This window comes from Trichosurus vulpecula, chromosome 3, assembly GCF_011100635.1.
Source record: "Trichosurus vulpecula isolate mTriVul1 chromosome 3, mTriVul1.pri, whole genome shotgun sequence".
NCBI classification, from domain to species: Eukaryota; Metazoa; Chordata; class Mammalia; order Diprotodontia; family Phalangeridae; genus Trichosurus; species Trichosurus vulpecula.
In genome coordinates, this window is record NC_050575.1 from 376,327,177 (window position 1) to 376,343,016 (window position 15,840).

Genomic DNA, 15,840 nt, shown 5'->3' on the forward strand with positions numbered 1-15,840 from the left:
TTCTCTTCCAATGTGAATCCTGTGGAAAAGAAAAGAGGGGGAAAGGGTATGGGAAAGAAGGGAGAGGAAGAAAAATACTAAGGTCTGGGCAATGAGTCTGGAGGCCCCTCTTGGGAGTCTCTTTAAATATTCAGTGTACCACAGTTCTTACGGAAAATGAATACAATGTCATGAGGAGGAAGAAAGAAGAAGAAGAAGGAGGAGGAGGAGGAGGAAGAGGAGGAGGAGGAGGAGGAGGAGGAGGAAAGAAAGTAAAAAAGAAAGAGAGGTGGTGTTTCAACAATCCAGCTAGCAGCTTTTGTGGGGGTGGAAGATCCACCCACAGCCAGCACCCAAAAAGCTGCCAACAGCACAGGTTCTTTTGATCTGCTTAACTAAGGAAAGCAAGGTGAAGGGGTTGACAAGCTTACATTTAATTCAGCATACAAACAGCATTCACTTAGTTCAGTGGGAAAATCCAGCACCCTGAACTTCAGAACAAGATACAAACAAATTACAAATATCAACAGACAGACCCAATACAATTCATAGTTACCAACATCTAGGTTCAGCCCGGGAGCTCAGAACAAGGACTGGCCCAGAGTCACGCGCCACAACTGCTGCGGCAAAGAGCTCCAAAGAACAGACAGCCAACCCCTGGTTTTTATATCTTTTTCAGCATCAGGGGTGAGTCACACATGCAACTCACCCATGTGACCTAGAATCATCACAAAGAGATGGACTTAAACCCACGTGGTCTAAAAGCCTCTGCTCTCCCAGACATGTAAACTAGGCCCTCCCTGGAGTTAGCCCCACCTTAGTTGCCAATCCACACCCCCTAAGGTTTTACACCTAATAGGGGTTTGGGCCTGGGGCTTAGCACCTAGTAAGGCTCAATGAATTACTCAAAGGGAACAAAAGCCAAACTATTCAAGGGCACTTGTTGAACTAAGTGCTAAGGAGCCCATTTTTGCTTACTAACACAGGTGGAAGGAAGGAAGGAAGGAAGGGAGGGAGGGAGGAAGGGAGGGAGGGAGGGAATAAGGGAGGGAGGAAGGTAATGAGGGAGGAAGGGAGAGAAGAAGGAAAACAGGGAGAGAGGGAGGAAGGAAGGAAGGGAGGGAGGGAGGAAGAAAAAGAAACTTTGAGAAGCATTACTCTAGAACGACCCTTGCAGGTTTTACAGGTGGGAAAACTCAGAAGAGAAAGGAATCACTTCAAGAGAAAGGAAGTGATTTCCCCCAATAAAATGAAGGAAGACTATGTTGCCATCCATGCACAAACTGGAGTGATTGAGAGAAAGTGGAGAGGCAGGAAGGAAATCTGTTCTGTTACAATCCTGGCCAAATCACTTGTTTTCTTCCAACTCATAGTCACATCCTTGCATTTGTGGAGGGACCAGTTAACAGAGGTTGCTGAAGCAGGGGGATGTAATTAAAATGTTTTAGAGCAAACAAACACAAAAGCGGGAAGATTGCATATTTATTTGACTAATTATACATGATGCCTTTCTGAAGTGTAATAATGCCAGCCTTCTTTTTTTCTGGTAATATTAATTGACATTTTAGTCTCTCATTTTATTAGTAACTCATCCTTGTTTTATTGTGTTTAGTAATAAGGTAACAAAATGAGACATCAGCCTCTACTAAAATCAGTAGGTCTGCATCATACATCACTTACATCATCATTAAACAGCAAACACACCATGTAAAATGTCAAGTATCAGCAAGATAAACATAATGCAAAGAGTTATTTATCCCAAACAATAAACCACCTTGTTATTTGTCATAAGGGCTCCACACAAGCACGGGTCTCTCCTCCGAGCCCCACAGATGACAGTGTTCTTGGAACAAGGCTGCCTTTGGGGAATGCCCATGAAAGTCCTCACTAATTTTTATTCCTCTGATAAACATTCAATCAGTACTAAAGAACTAACACATTTTGGTGTGCGTGTGTGCATGTGTGTGTGTGTGTGTGCATGTGTGTGTGTGTGTGTGTGTGTTTATCTCACAGAATAGTGCAGCTAAGTGGTTGTTGCCTGTAAGCCCTGTTTAAGCAAGGAAGTGGGGGGGGGGGAGCCAAGATGGAGGCTGGAAAGCAGGGACTAGCCTGAGCTCCCCGCCGAGCCCCTCCAAAAACCTATAAAAAATGGCTCTGAACCAATTCTAGAACTGCAGAACCCAGAAAATAGCACAGGGAAGCAGGGCTCCAGCCCAAGACAGCCTGGATGGTCTCTGGGTGAGGTCCATCCCGCACCGGAGCTGGGAGCGGAGCAGAGTGGAGCAGAGCCCAGCATGGGTGGCGAGGACCAACCAGACCAGGAGCTGGGTGGAGCAGGCCCTAGCACCCTGAATAAGTGAGCTGCAGCAGGTACCAGACTTTTCAACCCACAAATACCAAAGACAACAGAGAAGGTTACTGGGAAAAGCTGCTGGGGACAGAGTTTATAAAGGAGTTCAAAGTTCAGCCACCGCCCCTGGGGGCAGAGGAGGTGGGTCAGCTACAGAACTACAGCTGCAGTTGCTTCCAGATCCAGGCCCACCTGGTGGGAGGCATTAAGTGGAGGATCAGAGCAGGAGTGAAGAGCCTGCTGAAGATCTAAGTCCAGTCTGGGTTGGGGGTTCTTGGGGAAGGAGGAGTGCTGGTGTGGCAGAGCTGGTGCACCCCCCCCCCAGGCTTGGAACATAGTTCTCTGAACTCTACAAGCAGTCATACCCCGCTTAAAAACTCAAGGGTCAAGTTAATTGGCCGGAAATATGGCCAGGCAGCGAGAACACACCCAGATTCAGTCTCAGACTCTGGAATCTTTCTTTGGTGACAAAGAAGACCAAAACATACAGCCAGAAGAAGTCAACAAAGTCAAAGAGCCTACAACAAAAGCCTCCAAGAAAACATGAACTGGTCTCAGGCCATGGAAGAGCTCAAAAAGGATTTGGAAAAGCAAGTTAGAGAAGTAGAGGAAAATTTGGGAAGAGAAATGAGAAGGATGCAAGAAAACCATGAAAAACAAGTCAATGACTTTTGACAGGAGACCCAAAAAAATACTGAAGAAAACAACACCTTAAAAAATAGACTAACTCAAATGGCAAAAGAGCTTCAAAAAGCCAATGAGGAGAAGAATGCCTTGAAAGGCAGAATTAGCCAAATGGAAAAGGAGGTCCAAAAGACCACTGAAGAAAATACTGCCTTAAAAATGAGATTGGAGCAATTGGAAGTAAGTGACTTTATGAGAAGTCAAGATATTATAAAACAGAACCAAAGGAATGAAAAAGTGGAAGACAATGTGAAATATCTCATTGGAAAAACCACTGACCTGGAAAAGAGATCCAGGAGAGATAATTTAAAAATTATTGGACTGCCTGAAAGCCATGATCAAAAAAAGAGCCTAGACATCATCTTTCAAGAAATTGTCAAGGAGAACTGCCCTGAGATTCTAGAGCCACAGGGCAAGATAGAAATTGAAAGAATCCACTGATCGCCTCCTCAAATAGATCCCAAAAAGAAATCTCCTAGGAATATTGTCCCCAAATACTGCAAGCAGCCAGAAAGAAACAATTTGTGTATTGTGGAAACACAATCAGAATAACCCAAGATCTAGCAGCTTCTACATTAAGAGATTGAAGGGCTTGGAATATGATATTCTGGAGGCTAATGGAGCTAGGATTAAAACCAAGAATCACCTACCCAGCAAAACTGAGTATCATGCTCCAAGGCAAAATATGGATTTTTAATAAAATAGAGGACTTTCAAGCTTTCTCAGTGAAAAGACCAGAGCTGAATAGAAAATTTGACTTTCAAACACAAGAATCAAGAGAAGCATGAAAAGGTAATCAAGAAAAGGAACAAGAAAAAGAAATTGCAAGGGACTTACTAAAGTAGAACTGTTTTGTTTACATTCCTACATGGAAAGATGATGTGTATGATTCATGAGACCTCAGTATTAGGGTAGCTGAAGGGAATATGCATATGTATGTCTTTATGTATATATATATATATATATATATATATATATGTATATGTGAGTGTGTATGTATGTATATATGTATGTGTGTGTATATATATATATATATATATATATAGAGAGAGAGAGAGAGAGAGAGAGAGAGAGAGAGAGCGGGCACAGGGTGAGTTGAAGATGAAGGGAAGATATCTAAAAGAAATAAAATCAAATTAAGGGATGAGAGAGGAATATATTGAGAGAGGGAGATAGGGAGAGATAGAATGGAGTAAATTATCTCACATAAAAGTGGCAAGAAAAAGCAGTTCTGTAGGAAGAGAAGAGAAGGCAGGTGAGGGGGAATGAGTGAATCTTGCTCTCATCAAGTTTGAGCTGAGGAGGGAATACCATACATACTCATTTGGGTATCTTACCCCACAGGAAAAAAGGAGGAAGAAGATAAAAAAGAGGGGGATGATAGAAGGGAGAGCAGACGGGGGTGGAGGTAATCAAAAACAAACACTTTCGAAAGGGGACAGGGCCAAGGGAGAAAATTGGATAAAGGGGGATAGGTTAGGAAGGAGCAAAATATAGTTAGTCTTTCACAACATGAGTATTGTGGAAGGGTTATACATAATGATACGAGTGTGGCCTATGTTGAATTGCTTGACTTCTTAGGGAGGGTGGGTGGGAAGGGAAGAGGGGAGAGAATTTGGAATTCAAAGTTTTAAAAACAGATGTTCAAAAACAACAAAAAAAGTTTTTGCATGCAACCAGAAAATAAGATACACAGGCAATGGGGCATAGAAATTTATCTTGCCCTACAAGAAAGGAAGGGAAAAGGGGATGGGAGGGGAGTGGGGGGACAGAAGGGAGGGCTAACTGGGGAACAGAGCAACCAGAATATATGCCATCTTGGAGTGGGGGGAGGGTATAAATGGGGAGAAAATTTGTAATTCAAACTCTTGTGAAAATCAATGCTGAAAAATTAAGTAAGGGAGTCTGAGGCTGGTGGATCACTTGAGGTTGGAGGTTCTGAATTACAAAAAGGCTAAAGCCGATTGACTGTCTACATCAAGTCCAGCACTAAGAGAAAGAGCACTTGCAGCAAAGAGCCACCAGTCTTCCAAGAGAGGGGATAAATTGGCCCAAGTCAGGTTGAAGCTTCCTTATAAAATCAACACTGGGATCCACCTGCATCGATGAATAGTAGAGAAGACAGAGAGACAGAGAGAGAGAGAGAAAGAGAGAGAGAGAGAGAGAGAGAGAGAGAGACAGAGACAGAGAGAGACAGAGACAGAGAGAGAGACAGAGACAGAGAAAGAGAGACAGAGAGAGACAGAGAGACAGAGAAAGACAGAGAGAGAGAGACAGAGAGAGACAGAGCAGAAAGACAGAGAAAGACAGAGAGACAGAGACAGAGAGAGGGACACAGAGAGAGCGAGACAGAGAGAGAGAAAGAGACAGAGAGAGACAGAGCAGAGAGACAGAGAGAGACAGACACAGAGAGAGGGACACAGAGAGACAGAGAGATACAGAGAGGGACAGAAAGAGACAAACAGAGAGAGAGAATAACTAGCCAAACAAACAACTGAGACCATCACAGACTCACAGAACTTGAGAACTGGAAGGTACCTCAGTAACCATCTATCTAATCCAACTCACACTCAACAAGGGATCCCTACTACAACACAGCTAACAAGAGGTCATCCCACTTCTGCTTAAAGACTTCCAATGAGGGAAACCCAGTTTCTCCCAATTCAGCAGCTACACTTGAGGAGAGTTCTAATCAAGAAATGCTTCCTCTCTCCAAGCTCAGAGTTGCATTTTTGCAATTTCTATCCATTGCTCTGAGTTCTGTCCTCTGGGATCAAACAAAACATATCCAATCTCTCTGTCATAGGATCCAGGGGTGGGGAACCTACGGCCTCAAGGCCACATGTGGCCTTCTAGGTCCTTGGGTATGGCCTTGGTGATCACTAAGTCTTTTTGTTCATTAAATACTTATTTAATAATCCATTCTAGAAGTTGGCCAGGAATTGAAGTCAAGTTCATTGGCCTAACGTCTGCAGATTGGTTCTCTTTCTGTTTTGTTTTGGGTTTTTTTTTAATCAGAACAATATTTTCCCTTTTTCAATGTTACAACACCCTTCCTGTTTTCCAGCATCTTTTGAATATCACTCTCAACAATCCAGTGACCTGGTTCTTTCAGTAGTCAAGCATATAGATCACTGGGACAAGTGACTTGAATTCATAAAGGGCAGCTGGGCACTCTCTTGCCTATTTATCTTGAGCATCAACTATCTATTAGCCAATTCTGTTCCATCATTTCCCATTCAGCACAATACAGTTTCCCTGTTTATCTCTTTCAGTCATCTGTTTTTCCTGTTTCCCCATCTGAGACCATGAAAGCAACTCCTGACTTTTTAGTTTACCTGAAGCATAATAGATTTTCCTTGGGCCCCTTAATTTAATTCCATGTGAAATTTTCTGTCTCAAATGTTTTTCTTGTGAACACCCTATTGTTGGATTCTGCCTTCTAATCCATTCTGTTACCCTCCTCCATTTTATTTTTATTGTGTTCATTTGTTAATTGTATATTTATCCTATCCTTTTTGCCTCCCACTTCCTTCTTTACAAAGAAGAGGATAAGGAGAGAGGAAGGTGATTAAAACTATCGATCTGTATTTGATATAATCTGCTTCCATTCCATTACTCCATTTTCCTCATCTAGTCCCCTTTCTTTCTTTCCTTTTATTCCCTCCTTCATGCTCCACCTTCTCCAGATGGAGTTTATTTTGACTGATCCCTCTCTGAAAATATCCTTCCTCTTACTCTCCCTCTACTCCTTCCCCTCTCCCTGTCTCTGTGTGATCAGTGTTTGATTCTAATATATATTTCTACACAAAATTCTGTGTGTGTGTGTGTGTGTGTGTGTGTGTGTGTGTGTGTTCCTTTGTCTGGCTGAAAGTAAGGTTCCCAGTTAGCCCATGCAAACCCACCTCTTCCCTTGATATTTATATGATCTTTCACAGTCAGATATCAGGGATAGCAAGTGAATAATAACCACTATGTTCTTCAAAGACCTCAGAGATGACTGACTGGAGTGCTGTGTTGCTGGGGCAGTCTGTACTGGGGCAGCCTGGAATGAGGTGATCTGATCCAGGAGGCATGTCCTGATTGCTACCTTTGTGGTCGAAATGATGCGGATTTCTAAGCTTTGGTTCAGATGAAGCTGCATGTTTCAAGTATCCTTGGCTGGACTTGGTCCAGACTCCTATCTCCCTGCCTCCAGCCTGATTTCTCATCAGTAAAATAGAGATTTTAAGTACCAATCTCATAACAATGCCAAGATACTTAAATGTGATACTCTATCAGTCAAACAACAGATATTTATTCAGCACTTTCTATGTGACAGGTCCTTTGATAGGACCTAGGAATATAAAGACCAAAATAAAGTTGACCCTGATTTCAAAGGGCTTGTGCTTTGATGGGGAAAACAACCAATTCATAGACAGATGATAGATAGATAGCTAGGTAGATAGATAGATAGATAGATAGATAGATAGATAGATAGATAGATAGATAGATAGAAACATGTACTATACAAAGTAATAAGGGAAAGAGTAGTGGCTGGGGTGGGGGTTGGGGAGGTTAAGAAATGTAAATCTTCATCCTCACACAGGTGGTTGCATTTGACCTGAGCTTCGAAGGGAGCTAGGGATTCTAAGACGCAGAGGTGAAAAGGGGGTGCATAATAGGGATGGAAGACAGCCTGTGCTTTAAAAGCCAGCAGATGGGAAATGGAATGTCGTGAGTGAAGGGGAGTAAGCCTGGAAAGGTAGACAGATTGTGAAAGACTTCAGTACCAAACAGAGGTATTTGTCTCTTATCCTAGAGGAAAAGGTGAGGAAGTGGAGAGCCACTGGAACTTTTTTGAGCAAGGGACCGATACAGTCACAGTTTATGACCCTCACTTTGGTAATTGTGTAGTGGATGGGCTGGAGTAGGGAGAGACTTGGGGCAGGAAAAACAATTACAATATTACATTTACAATTACAATATCTATTATAATAGACTGGATGAAGGTAATTAGGCTTGCGCTAAAGTGAGAGAGGAGTCACATGCAAGAGATAACTACACTCCATAAGACTTGACAACTGATCAGATAGAAGACCATAAGTGAGGAGAGATTGAGAATGGTTTTAAACTTCCAAACTTGAGAGGCTTCTTCTGTTGACCATCTCCAATTTATCCTGTATATATCTTATTTGAACCTAAATATTTGCCTGTTGTCTCTTCCATTAGACTCTCTGGGCTGTGGACTAGAGCAGAGTCTCTCCTTTGCCTTCTCTTATATTCCTGGCATTTAACACAGCACTTAACATATGGCACTTTAAAAATGTTTCTTGACTTGACTTGACATACCTGGAAAGATAATGGTCCCCTCCACATAAATAAGGAAATTCAGAAAAAGATAATGAGTTCTCTTTGGGACACTTTGCATTTGAGAGATCTATGGGAAATCCAATGGGAACTGGACAGTTGGCAGTTGGTGAAACATGATCAGAGTTCAGTAGAGAGCCTAGAGCTATTCATCTGGAGGTCATCTGCACAGGGGTGGCAATTGAATCTATGCTAATAATTGAATCTATGTAAAGTACATTGCTAACTTCAAAGTATTATATAAATCTATTTATCATTACCAACATCTACTCCTGGACCTATACAATATAAATTCTTGGGGCATTCCTAACTTTTTATACTATAATAGACTTGAGTAGAATATTCATTTAATAAGAATCACTCATATTTTCTTTGGTGCTTTGCTAACCACAACCCTGTGAGGAAAGTACAGCAAGTATTATTACCTTCATATTACAGATGAGAAAAAAAAAATGAGGCTCAGAGAATTTAAATGTCTTGGTCATAGTCAGAGGATCCAGGGTTTTCACTCAGGTCCCTTGATTCGAAATCCAATGCTCTTCCCACAGCTCACATTGCCCCCCATTGGCCTGTTAGAATTGATCAATAGATTATTCTTATCAATACAGTTGGGACACAAATAGTCCTTAAGAATGATCTAATGCAATGAATCACAGACTATGTTCTGAGGATGCCCAGGGGATGCCCAGAAGACACTTCCAGGAAACTCTTAAGGTCAAAACTATTTTCATAATAACACTAAGATGCTTTAATTTTCAAAAAAGTAAGTATTCATAGATATAACTCACATGAACAAAAGCCCTTTGGGATGTCCTCAATAATTTTAAGAGTGAAAAGAGGTCCTTGGACCGAAATGTCTGAGAATCACTAGTCCAATGCAATTACGTCAAAAAGGTCCAGATATTAATTCTGATGTCTAAACCACACCGAGTAACTTGAAGAAAGGCCAAGGTCACCATTTTCTGAGAGAAGAAACACTGAAAAACAGAAGCCCCCTTCCAACCCTCCAATAGTCCAACAACATAGATACATCATATATTCTTCCCTGGCTGGCTGCTTATTCAGAAGGATTAACCTCCCTGTTGTTGACTCTCTTGGCAGAAAGACAGATTGCAAAATCCCCAGCTTAGCGGGGGTATAAGCTGGTTCTGTCTTCCCATCAATTTACCTTTGATGCCTCAATCAAGTTTGTTTATTTCACCAGGAAGCATATCAGATCATTTAGAACTAACAAGGAGTTGCTGGAGGGCCTATAGAGGCCTTCAGAAATTGATTAACTGCTTAATATTCCCCTAGGGACCACCTATTTCAATTTCTCTCTTAACTACAAGATTCCTGAGACTAGGACCCAGATCCCTTGATTCCCTATCCCAGGTTCTTTTCATTATGCGATGCTGCTTTGCAAAAGTTACCAGCACCGTCATGATCATTTATTTTCTACTACATTTTATAGCACAATGAACAAAGAAAGTTCAGGATAGTGCCCTGTAAAAAAAGGGTTGAATATTTCTTTTAGAAATGTTGGTCAATGGGGGCAGCTTGGTGGTGCAGTGAGTAGAGCACCAGTCCTGGAGTCAGGAGGACCTGAGTTCAAATCCGGCCTCAGACACTTGACATATGTACTAGCTGTGTGACCTTGGGCAAGTCACTTAATCCCAATTGCCCTGCCCCCCCCCAAAAAAAATGTTGCTCAAAAGAGGAGGATCCAAGAAGAGAAAGAATAGCTTCTCTGGGATGGGATAAGGATAAGGATAAGGAAGAAGGAAGAAAGGAAAAGGCATTTTTTAAGCACCTACTATGTGCCAGGCACTATACTAAGCACTTTACAAATATTACATCATTTGAAATTTTCTCATATTGATGATAACAAGAATAGAGAAAAGCAAATCACCCACAAATGAGTTGACTACATATTTTGCTCCTCTTTTCTCTGATAAGGAGAATGATCTTTGAACTGGAAAGAGAGAGAGCTAAAATGATGAATAAGGAATTGAAACCCAACATTAGTAGGAAGATAATAAGAGAACGCCAAGCTACTCGTACTCATGTGACCCAGCCCAGACAAAAAACATTTCATGGCACAGAACGAGCTGAAGGATGTGGTTGCTGAACCATTGCCAGAGATCTTGGAAGAATTCTGGAAACAGGAGAGGAGCGGCAAGACAAATGTTGTTCCCGTTTTCAGAAAAGGGAAGAAAACTGGGTCTGCTCACTATACGTCACTGAACTTGACCTCCATTTATGACAAAATGACAGAAGACGGGTCCATGGATCTATTTCAGGGGATCTGTAAACTTGGATGAAAAAAATTGTATCTTATGCTCAATATAATTGATTTAAATCAGTCAAAAAAGCATTTTGGAGCACTTTCTATATTCCACGCACTGAGCTAAGCCCTGGGGATATTAAGAAAAGCAGAAGACAGATACTGCTCTCAAGGAACTCACATTTGAATGGGGGAAGCAGCATGCAAACAACTATGTAGCAAGATACTTAGAGGATAAATTGGGGATAGCCTCAAAGGGGAGGCACTAGGATGAAGGGGGAATTAGGAAAGGCTTCTTGCAGAAGATGGGATTTCAGCTGGAACTTAAAAGAATCCAGGGAACCCAGGAGGTGGGGACGAGGAGGGGTAGTATTCCAGGTATATGGGAGGCAGCCAGTGAAAACACTTATGGAGTGCCTTGTTTTAGGAACAGCCAGGAGGCCAGTGTCACTGTATCCTACATATTTTAATTTTTGCATTTAAAAACATTCTGAGAAGGATTTTGCTTGCCAGACTCCCAAAGGGCTCCATGACCCAAAAAAGATTCAGAACCCCTGGACTGGAATGTATTTTTAAAACAACAGTAAGTGAATATCTAGAAAAGAAAACTATGATTTCAAAGAACCAGTATTTCTACCCATATCTTATGGGGTGACCTTTACTGGCAGGGTAATTTAACTAGTGGACCAGGGAAATGTTGTAGATATGCTTCATCCAAATTTCAGCAAAGCGTTTATAAAGTCACTCATGCCTAACGCTGTTTCTACCCTTCCATTCCCTCAGCCAATTGTCATCTGAAGTATGAGCTTGAAGCACCTTGTTTTCTGGCTTGTCCTCCTCAGGATACTTTCCCACTTATTAATATCCTCCCTAAAATGTGGCATCCAGAATTTAACACAAGAATCTAGTCGAGGTCTGACCACAGACAAACAAGTAAAGGTAGAGTCCCAGGCACTTTGTCTCCTTGAATGACACCCCCATTGGCTGCATATCATATATTCTTCCTCACTGGAAGTCTTCAAACAAAGATTAGATGATCATTTGTTGGACACACTGTAGAAGGTAGAAGGTCCAAGTAATTTTTATTCTATCGTTACAGTTGTGTCTGACTCGTTGTGATCCCATTTGGCGTTTTCTTGGCAAAGATGCTGGAGTGGTTTGCTATATATCCTTCTCTGGATCATTTTACAGATGAAGAAACTGAGGCAAACCGGGTTAAGTGACTTGCCCAGAATCACACAGCTAGTAAGTGTCTTGAGGCCAGATCTGAACTCAGGAAGAGGAGTCTTCCTGACTCCAGGTCCAGCACTTTATCCACTGCAGTGTCATTTGGCTGTTTTTGTTCAAGTATGGGCTGGATTAAATAGCTTCTGAAAACTTTTCCAGATCTGAGAGATTTTCAGTCATTCACTTGTAAAAGCAAGAGGTTAAAAACTGAACTGGCTGCCCTTAATCTCCCCTTTCACTCGCCTGAGCATTCCAGCAACTCAACCATCCTAGTTTAAACTTTGCTTGCTTGGCCTGGTGTCCAACATTCCTTCCTTCAGCACTGTGACTATCTGGTTCCATTGTCTGTGGTATTTCAAAATCTTTGAAAGCATCTCTGAATCAGACTTCTCCAAAGGCCTCCAAAGAACTGATCTTTGACTTCAGAGGTAGAATGATCAGTCCAGGCTAGCACTCACCTCCACAGGCAGCCTAAGGCTATGCCTACACACAATGAAGAATGACAAGAGCCTCCATTTCCATTGAGGTAGGTGGTGCTAACCTATTCACACTTAGGGTGTACTTGGACTGTCACAACTAGTGCAATTATGATCCCCATTTTACATATGATAAAACTGAGGATTCAACAGTTAATTGACTTCAATCGTACTGATAGACAGACAGACAGACAGATAGATAAGTGATAAATAGATCACTAGATAGATGATTGATAGATGATAGATACACAAATAGATAAGATCAGATTGATTGATAGGTGATAGATATATAAATAGATAGGTGATAAATAGATCAATAGAAAGAAAGATTGATAGATATATAAATAGATGATAACTAGATCAAGAGACAGATGATAGATTGATAGATGATAAATACACAAATAAGTGATAGACTAATAGATGATAGACAAGAGAGAGAGAGAGAGGAGAAAAAGAGGAAGAGAGAGGGGGGGGAGAGAGAGAGGGACAGAGAGAGAGAGAGAGAGAGATGGAGCATTGATTAAGCTGTTACCACGTGCCTGGCACTGCATTAAGCTCTGAAGACGCAGAAACACGAAAACAAGATATCCCCTACTCTCAAGGAGCTTACCTTCTAATCTGAGTGTTCCTTTAAAGGAACAGAGCACTTTTAAGCATTTCTGGCGAATCGACTAAAGATGAATAAGAACTGAAATACAAACACAAGAGTTAAGAGAAACCTACAATTTATTGTCAGGATTGGAGGATATATGATGATGCAGATAGGGCAGCTAGGTGGTACAATGGATAGAGTACTTGGTTTGGAATCAGGAAGATTCATCTTCCTGAATTCAAATCTGTCCTCAGATACTTACTAGCTGTGTGACCCTAGGAAAGTCACTTCACCCCGTTTGCCTCAGTTTCTTCATCTGTAAAATGAGCTGAAGAAGGAAATTGGCAAACCACTCCAGCATCTTTGCCAATAAAACCCCAAATGTGGTCACGGAGAGTCAGACACAACTGAAATGACTGTACAACAACAATAACGAATATAATGATACTAACATTTTAACGGGCATGGGATGGTGGAGGAGGGAGAGAAACAACTATCTCTTTAGAACCTTAATATCTTCAAAGATTCCTAAGGAGAAACAGAGACTGGACTGTATTTATGTTGTTATGAAGAATTCAAGTGTAGAAAAAGAAGGGAAGGTAAAAAATATACTAATGTAGAAAGTAGGAAGAAGGGAGTAGAACTTACAATTTCTTATCATTGGGGATACATGAAAATGTATACAAATGTGGAGGTGGGGGTGATGCAAGTGGGCATCAGATGAACTTCTTTCATCAGATACAGAAAGAGGAGAATTTAATACACATGTGCATGCACACTCACAGTGTGGTATAGAAACATTAAATTCAACAGGGAAATAAGAGGAACTAGAAAGGAAGAAGGATAATTGTATTGGGAATTAAGATGGGCTCTTAGCATTTATTCAACCAAGTGCCCTTGAAGAGTTCGGCCTTTGTTTCCTTGATTAAATTAGGAGTCCTTGATGACCTCCTTGCCTCAAGGAAAAGCCTAGGTTACAGGGGTTTGAGTGACATGTTTGTGACATCAGAGGCTTTTAGACCACGTGGGTTTAAGTTGCATTTTTGTGACAATTTTAGGTCATGTGGGTGAGTTGCATGTGTGACTCACCTTTGACCCTGAACAAGATATATAAACCCAGAGGCTGGCTTTCTCTTTTGGAGCTCTGAGCCACAACAGGAGTGGAGCCTGACTCTGAGCCAGCTGTTGTCGAGCTCCTGGCTAAACTCAGATGTTGATGGTTCCTTGGTAACTATAAATACTGTATTTAGTCTGTTCATAAATGTATGTTTGTAATTTGTTTGTATTTGCTCTGAAGTTCAGGGTACTGGCTTTTCCCCCTGAGCTGAGTGAATGATATTTGTATGTTGGATTAAAGTAAGATTGTTAACCCCTTAACATTGCTTTCCTTAGTAAAGCAGATCAAAAGAACCTGTGTTGGCAGCTTTCTGTGTGCTGGTTGTTGTTGGTCTTACACAGCCACAGTAGCTGGTTGCCGAATTGTGGAAACAATAATCTAGGTGATGGGGGAGGGAATAATCTCTAATAAAACAAATTCCATCATCCTGAAAACGGGATTGGGAAGGGGTAAAAAAGAAAAAGAAAAGAATTAGAATCAGAGGGAGTACCCATCAACTGGAGAATGGATGAAAAAAGTATGGCACATTAATATAATGAAATATTATTGTTTCATAAAAGAATTAACAAAAGAGATAATTTAAAAGAATCCTAGGTGGTATGAACTGGTGAAGAAAGAAGCAAACAAAATCAGAACAAGGACAATAAAATTATAAAATATATATTTAAAAAAAACAGATTTGAAAGACTCAAGAACTCTCATTAATACAATGGCTGACCAGGTCTCCAAAAGATGAAAGTTGAAGCATCACTCAGCTGAGAGAGAGATAATAGACTAAAGGTATAGAAAGAGGCATACCCTTTTGGACATAACTATTCTACATTCATTTTGCTTGACCATGTTTATTTGCTACAAGGGACTTTTTTCCCCTCTTTCCTTCAGTTTTTTTTTCTTTTCAAACTGGGAGGTGGGGTAGGATTGGGGGAAAAGGAAGGCGTAACTATAATGACTCCGGACATTTATTTTAATGTACTGAAAAAAAAGCAGAAAGAAGATCAGAAGGAAACATAAACAAAAAAGGAGAAGGAAGGGGGAAGGGAAGAAGAATTTATTCAGCACCTACTATGTGCCAGGCTCTGCACTAATTGCTGGACAAATGTTATCTCATTTAAGATTATTTGAAAGAAAGAGAGGAAGGAGGGAGAGAAAGAGATTTTTTAATGGCAGTGGAGCCCTCATAGCCATGGACAGATATAGAAGCTGGCCCCATCACATTCTCTGCCTTCAAGGGTTAGGCCTCCTCTGATGAAGACCACCCTCTTTCTGGTGCTTTGAGCTACACAGTCTAAGAACCCATTTTCTCCTTTGTATATTTTGGTATATTCTAATCTGCAAAACCTCTCAAATTTGTTTGTCATTTTGCTTGTAAACATGGATTTACTCCATATTACTATTCATGATGGTTGTTTGTTTTACTGGTATTTAGTGAGAAGGATCTAAGCTGGTGAATATAAGCTTAGGGCTACCTTCCCCCTTAAATGTGATCAGAGAAGCACCTACAAAACATAATAGTCCTAGACTTGACCAATGGCAGATAAATATAATTCCAGTCTGCTGTCTCTTATGCAGATGGAAGGAAATAAGATTTTTAAGTGCCTACTATGTGCCAGGGACTATGGAAATCATTTTACAATTATTATCCCATTTGATCCTCATGACAACCCTGGGAGGTTGGTGCTATTATTAATCCCATTTTACAATTGAGGAGATTGAGGCAGACAAAGGTTAAGTGACTTGTCCAGGGTCACACAATAAATGTCTAAGGCCAAATTTGAATTCAGGTCTATCCAACTCCAGGCT